The 7,984-nt window shown below is 39.0% G+C and overlaps 1 protein-coding gene across 3 annotated transcripts in view; it reads left to right on the top strand.

The window, feature by feature from the left end:
* Positions 1 to 276: 276 nt before the first annotated feature.
* The window catches only part of pals1a (protein associated with LIN7 1, MAGUK p55 family member a), a 93,259-nt gene continuing 85,551 nt past the window's right edge, over positions 277 to 7,984 (top strand). For 2 of the 3 annotated variants that reach the window (XM_060933569.1, XM_060933570.1), the window contains exon 1: positions 277 to 428. The gene's annotated coding sequence lies outside the window, so the exon portion shown is untranslated. Of the gene's footprint in view, positions 429 to 602; positions 627 to 7,984 lie in introns of those variants that run through there. The other variant, XM_060933573.1, reaches the window with a different exon arrangement.

Genomic DNA, 7,984 nt, shown 5'->3' with positions numbered 1-7,984 from the left:
GGCCCTGTACGTTTCAGCGTTGGAACGGTGTCTCGAAAGCCCTAGGAGCAGTAGTGGATCCAAAAAACGGGTGAAACGGAATAATAAAAATAAAACTTAAGAAGAATAGTGTGCTTTTGCAAGCACACTAATTACGTGAAGGAAACGGAGTACGGCATTTGTAAACATAATGCGGACGTACTGGATCTGTGCGAGTAGCCCATTCGTCTGCTGCCACTTAGTGGTAACTCGCGAAGTGCAAGGACAGAACGTGGTTTGGGACGGAACCGGAGGTGGCGCTGGAGAGCCACATCAGTGTGAACTCCTTCAAACTCACTTTACCACAATATGTTGTGATCGCACTGGATAATCTTACGTTGTTCGTGAAGAATTGAATTGTTGGATCCTTCCGCACCTAAAGTTGAAGAGTCACAATATTTAATCAAGAGGTAAATAGAGAACAATCTCTTTTCTTTCACTTTTAATTGCCAGAACGGTTTTGTTTGGTTTTTCAGTTCTTGGGCAACAGGTTGCTAAGAGCAGCGCCTCAGTAGGGGACAGAGATGTAAGCTGTTAGCTCCTGTTAGAACTCGGTGTTATGTGGGAAGCTAAGCTATGCTCAAACCGTACTTCTTTGGTTATGAAAGGTAATAGTAGTTACGGTGTTTAACGTTTGTATTGTGGTTAGTTATTAATTTACCCAGATATTATAAATATCGCTTTATTAGATACTGAGCAGTGTGATCTAACGAAACGTTGTGCTAACAGCTAGTTAGCGGCTAGTAAAGTAAAGCAACCTGCTGCGTGCGACACCTCGCGAGCTCCTTAAATATGTTAGAAGTTTGTGATTTAAAATATGAACACAGAAATACTAATTAAATTTATCCAACACAATCTGATGTAACAACTAATGAAGTCAAGCGTCTTTGTCTTCACTTGAGTGGCAGGATAGAAAACCAGAGTGTAAAGTTCATTTCGAACATGAGTGCAGGGACTCTGTCTTTCTTCAGATTAAACTATTTCAGCAAGTTAGGTTTGTTTGGCTTTCAGGTTTAGTTTAAGGTAACTGCAGTGTGATAAATGCCTTATTTATTGTTCAAGACTGTCATACTGGAATCTGTACGAGCATGTTACGTACCCTGCTATAGAGATGCCAGCACCAGAATAAATATCTTGGACTTGAGGTACAGATACAAGTAAAACCTTGTAAACAAGTAAAAGTCCTTGCCTGGACTCACTCCCTGTTATCAGTTTGATTTGATGCACCTAAAAAGCAAACATGGAGGGGGAGCCCAACAGTGTTATTTAAACAGTCTGGTCAAAGACATTGTCATCATCTGGGTTTTTGGTTAGTATAGACTTTTGTTGATAAATTTTCTTTTACTTCTTGAGGACTCTGTGCGACCAGTAATTCAAGATGCACCCACCCACTCATCTGATTCGTTCTGTTTTCAATTCGAAACCCATATCATATCAGCTAATGGTGATCTATAAGTGACGACTCCTATTAATTTCAGCATGAAACAAATTGGACCATCAGATATCAACAGTGAGGCTGATATCAAGAACCTAAACCTGAAACAAGCTGTGAGTTCCCTTGTTTTGCACAGCCACACCCCAACACAGTTCCATGGAAGTATGATTTAAACAGGTGTTTTGGTGACGGTCTGTACTTCCTATTGGAGATTATCAGATCTGCTTCTAAGAGTGGGAGGAAAAAAATGAAGCAAAACTAAACAGTCATATATAAAAAAATAATCAGTGCTCGAAAAACCACATGTTCGATTGTCCAAGACAACTAAAGTATGTGCAATGACAAGTAAAACTTAATGGTGATCAGACGACAAAAGTTAGTGCTGGTAACCTAAGCAACTGCTCTGTGATGCAGGTTTGAACTGTCAGTCCGTCAGTAGCATATTTCTATCGTTTATTATTATTATTATTATTATTATTCTGCAAAGCGAATCACACATCGTGACATCTGACTCCTCCTCAAAACAAAGTTCACCTGTGTCTATCGAAAATCTTGTTTTCCTGTACTGGTTCCCGTATAGCGTCAGAGACATTGACTGTATGCTCATGCTGTGCTAAGAGAGCAAGGAACCAGTCTAAAGTAGCTCGTCTCATTTCACGGGAAATGCATTAAAAAGTTTTACTCATCAACATGACAATATATCATCATCATCATCATCATCATCTTCTGGCTGCTCCCGATTAGGGAAGCATGACAATATATAAAAGTGCAAAAAAATTGAAGAAACCATTCAGATTTCCTTGTTTTTGGTTATAATTAGTCAAAATATGTCATGTTGAAAAGTTTCATCTATGCAGCTAATTTGGTAATCATAAGTGATTTTTTTTTTTTTTTAATACTTTGTATTGCATAAAAAGCTTGCTTACCCAAGCTTTCAGCTCAATCCAGAGTCTTCGTCAGGTGTCATTTCCCCCTGATGGAGACTCTGGATAGAGTTGAAAGCTTGGGTAAGCAAGCACTTTATGCAGGACAAAGTATTTGAAAAAACAAAATATATATATAAAATCACTTTTGAAGTATGCATGTGTTCGAGTCTACTGGAAAAGCACGGCTCAGAGGGGTCCATAGGATCCATTGGCTAAGGGTGACGAGGGTCAAGGACATCGTGTGCCAGCAGCGTGGTTGAAGCGGGCAGGTGTCAAACTTGGAACATTTATATCACGATTGGAGTTAATAATAAACAATATCACTGAATAATGTTCCTTACCTCTAATCAGTGTGTGTGTGTGTGTGTGTGTATGTGTGTATATATATATATATATATATATATATATATATATATATATATATAGTGTGTGTGTGTGTGTGTGTGTGTATATATATATATATATATATATATATATATATATATATATATACACACACACACACACACATATTATATATATATATGACGCGGTACGCGGTGGTCCGGATCACCGTATTTTCCATACAAAACGAGGGCATTAATTAATTATTTTTCCTGGATTGTGGTCCGGTTCACCGTATGCTGTATTATATTACGATATAAATAAAAACTTACCAAAATCATACTGTGTTTGTCATTTAATACGAGTTTTTTTTACAAAGTCGTACATCATTTATTTTTTCTCAAACCGGAAGAGAAATGCATGCGTAAAACACACGCGCAATAAAAGATACCAGTTCTAACGCATGTAAAAAAGCGGGAGCTGCCACGAGGGAAGTGAAAAATAATTTTACCAACTTTCGTCATTATGTCTCAGGGTGGTTATGAACAGCTTCTAAGGAATAAGAAAAAATGTGCTAGAGACTACAAAGCAACAGAAGAAAGGGCAAAGGAAAGAATTTATTCTAAATTAGGGGAAGAAGTAGCTGAAAATTTAAAATTTATTTGTCTTCTGAACTTGGTGGTCCGGACCACACCTGAAAACGGCGTGGTCCGGACCACAACGGTAGTCCGGACCACCGCGTACCGCGTCATATATATATATATATATATATATATATATATATATATATATATATATATAAATAATATACTAGTGCGTCTCAAAAAAATAGAATATTGTGAAACTTAATATTTTCCATCAGTTATTTAAGAAAGTGAAAATGTTATATATTATAGACTCATTACACATAAACTAAAATGTTTCAAGCATTTTTCTATTTTAATTTTAATCAGTATGGCATACAGTACAAAAACATAAAAAAACCATCTCAAAATATTAGAATATTTCATTTCGCGTTTGAGTAAAACAGTATGAACACAGTGTATCTCTCGGTCTAGTTCAGTACACACAACCACAATCATGGGGAAGACTGCTGACTTGACTGTTGTCAAGATGATGATCACTGATGCCCTCCACAAGGGGGGTAAGCCACCAAAGGTCATTGCTGAAAAGGGTGGCTGGAAAAGGTGTACAAGCAACAGGGATGGCCGCAGTCTTGAGAGGATTGTCAAAAGTTGATTCAAGAACTTGGGAGAGCTTCACAAGGAGTGGACTGAGGCTGGTGTCAGTGTATCAAGACCCATCACGAACAGACATCTTCAAGAAAGGGGATACAACTTTCGCATTCCTAATATCAAGCTACTCCTGAGCCAGAGACAATGTCAGAAGTGTCTTATCTGGGCTAAGGAGAGAAAGAAATGGACTGTTGCTCAGTGGTCCAAAGTCCTCTTTTCAGATGAAAGTACATTTTGCATTTAATTTGGAAATCACGGTTCTGGAGGAAGAGTGGAGAGGCACAGAATCCAAGGTGTTTGAAGCCCAGTGTGAAGTTTCCACAGTCTGTGATGATTTGGGGTGCCATGTCATCTGCTGGTGTTGGTCCACTGTATTTTATCAAGTCCAAAGTCAACACAGCCATCTACCAGGAGATTTTAGAGCACTTCATGCTTCCATCTGCTGACGAGCTTTTTGGAGATGCTGATTTCCTTTTCCAGCAGGACTTAGCACCTACCCGCAGTGCCAAAACTACTACCAAATGGTTTGCTGACCATGATATTACTGTGTTTGATTGGCCAGCCAACTTGCCTGACCTGAACCCCATAGAGAATCTATGGGGTATTGTCAAGAGGAAAATGAGAAACACCCGACCCAAAAATACAGATACGCTGAAAGCCACTATCAAAGCAAGGCTTCAGTAACACCTCAGCAGTGCCACAGACTGATCACCTCCATGCCACACCGCATTGATACAGTAATTCATGGTAAAGGAGCCCCAACCAAGTATTGAGTGTATAAATGAATATACTTTTCAGAAGTTGGACATTTCTGTATTGTAAATCCTTTTTTTGATTGATCTTAGGGAATATTCTAATAATTTGAGATACTGGATTTCTGATTTTCATGAGCTATAAGCCATAATCATCAAAATTAAAACAAAAAAGGCTTTAAATATTTCACTTTACATGTAATGAATATAGAATATATGAAAGTTTACCTTTTTGAATTAAATTATGAAAAAAGGAACTTCTTCATGGTATTCTAATTTTTTGAGATGCACGTGTGTGTGTGTGTGTGTGTGTGTGTGTGTGTATATAGATAGATAAAAAAATTATATTCTCTCTCATATATGTGAGAGAGAAAATAAAATTTATCGCTTTTGATGGTTTCATATATTTTGTATTTTTATTTTCTAAATATTTTATCAACATACCACCATTGTGGCATGGGAGCCTATGATTGGTGGACAGTAGGGGTGGGCAAAAATATCGATACGGCGATTATATCGTGATACTTTGTCTTCTGATTCAATATCGATACTCAAAATTTGAATATTGATATTTTTTCAAATAATAAATCATGTTTCAGACGGGTTGTAAATCCAGTACGACTTCTGCACCTCCGCTCCGCGAGGTGTCGCTGTACCGCTACCTCACTGCAAGGCACTCTTCATCTTCTCTTTTTCCCCCCGGCGGTTGCAGTGAGGAAAAAAAAAACAAGCAAGTATGGCTGTTAACGTAAACCTAGAGACGCCGCCGAACTTTAAAGCAGATGTTTGGAGGTACTTTGGATTCCAAAGGAAAGGAGAAAAAAACAGTGAGCTGGACAAAGAGTACGCACTTTGCAAAACCTGTTTCGCTCCAATTAGATATTCAGGTAACACAACAAACTTGCGAACTTACTTAGCACGACACCACCCCGACATATTAGCTCAGCCGGAGCCACCGAAACCCGACCCGAAGCAAACTACATTGGACAGCGCCAAAGTCCTCCCATCTACTTCAGTCAGTACGTTTACATGCACATCCAAATCGAGCTACTGTCGGTAATCGAGCTAAGGGTCCCAGCAGGGGTGCCAGAGAAATCCAATCTTACATGCAACTGTGAAATCGAGCTATTGTGTAAGGTGCATTGTGCACCCGAGCCACAGGTGGCGCTACACGCCCCATCGTGTTGGTACACTTCCGGTTGTCGTCATGAAGAAGAGCTATAGTGTTGCCAGATACTGCTGACGTTTTCCAGCCCAAAACATGTTCAGATCCACCAAAATACACTTAAAACCTCCCAATCTGGCAACACTGGCAGTGTTCAAGCTGTTAGGCTTGCTCTAACAGACTGTATGGCTACAAACTGTCCGGCGCAGACCACTGTTTTGTAAGACAACTTCTCATCTCATCTCATTATCTGTAGCCGCTTTATCCTGTTCTACAGGGTCGCAGGCAAGCTGGAGCCTATCCCAGCTGACTACGGGCGAAAGGCGGGGTACACCCTGGACAAGTATTTTGCACAATTGTATATTTTTCTAAAGTCCATTTTTTGCTTACAAAAAAATTATTTTTTTTGCTTACAATTTAACTTATGTCTTAATAAATGCACAAAGTTCAATTGTTTTGTTTTTTTAACATTCTTCAGATGTTGGACATATATATCACACACACACACACACACACACACACACACACACACACACACAATGACTTGTTTATGTACACAATTCACAACTATGCAACAGATGTATTTGGTGATACAGTAAGTGAGCTAAATTTTAACAGTGCAAACAATGCCACAAAAAGAAAAGATTCATGATTCGTTGTCATGCCGACCGAGGCTGTTGTGTTTCCCGCTTGTGGTCTCGTCACTCGTCACTTCCGGAAGGGGCAGTGCTGAAGTAAGCGGCTCGACTACGTAGCTCGATAGGGTTTACATGCACTAAGTAGCTCCGCAAAAATCGCATAATCTAGGTCGTGTAGCTCGATTACGAGAAATCAAGTTCGGTTCAATTTCAGCCGAGCTAAGGCGTTTACATGCCATTTAGAGCTTCAATTTCAGTCGAGCAACGGCAGAAATTCGATTTTCTCTATGTGCATGTAAACGTACTGAGTGATGTGTGACTTACTGTAACTGTGAACTTAATTTTGTCATTTAAGGCCAAAGGCAAGAAGCTGCACTTTATTTTGCATTTCAATTTTAGTGTGTGTGAGACACTGCATTTTATTTTGAGTATTTACTCTAAGTTCAGAAGAAACATGATTCACTGAGGTTTCAATTCAGTTTCAGTGTGTGGACACTGACCCACACTGCACTTTGTTTCATAACTGTGCTCAGGGAGACTAAGACTACGTTCAGACTGCACCCTGAAACGACCCATATCCGATTTCTTTGCCCATATGCGACCTGTATCCGATTTATTATTGACGATCTGAATGACACAGATCCGATTTTTTCACATGCGACCCGGGCCGCTTGGATATGTGGTCCTAAATCCGATGCATATCCGATATTTTCACATGCGACTGCAGTCTGACCGGACAGGTCGCGTTCATGCGACCTACACGTCATCAACAAGAGACAAACGTCACTATTCTGCGTTGGCTAATCCCGCCTCTTTGGTGGAAAACAACAACATTTGTACAGTTTTCAGAATTTAAATAGACTTTTATAGAATTGATCAAGCTAATGGTGGATTTGGTAGGGACCTGGATGTTTATCTGTTAGCCTGATTAAATAAAACAGTTTCTATAACTGATTTATAACTTAAACCATCCTGTACCACATCACCAGGTCTCACCTCATCTCCATAGCGAACTGCACTGGTGTTTATGCACCTTGAGCCAGCGCTGAGAGAAGTTGCAGAATTCAGCTGGCTATAAACAATCTAAATAAATATTTATAAAAATGTAGAAAAAGTTTATTAATATGACGAAATAAATATGTGCAAATTATTAAGCCTGAATTAAGAGTTTGGTAATACAGCGGCCGTATCCCAAATGACTGCCTACTGAAGCTCGAGTGCACTATATAGAGTTTAAAAATCCATTACTTCCTAGTAACATGTAGTGCACTTATATAAAAATTAGAGAGACATTTAGGAGTCAACCCTCGTTACCAGGCTACACGTTTTCATTTCAGTTCAGAAACAAAAACACACACGAGACCTCACACTTTAACACTAAACAGATAATTAAACAAACAAACAAAAAAAGAAAATCATTAAACTTGAAGAGTGCGCTTTTTTTTTTGTTTACGTATTAGGTAGATGTGCTTATTACGTGTCAATTTGCGC

This window comes from Neoarius graeffei, chromosome 11 (genome assembly GCF_027579695.1).
Source record: "Neoarius graeffei isolate fNeoGra1 chromosome 11, fNeoGra1.pri, whole genome shotgun sequence".
Classification (NCBI taxonomy): Eukaryota; Metazoa; Chordata; class Actinopteri; order Siluriformes; family Ariidae; genus Neoarius; species Neoarius graeffei.
This window is presented reverse-complemented; position numbering and strand designations above follow the sequence as displayed.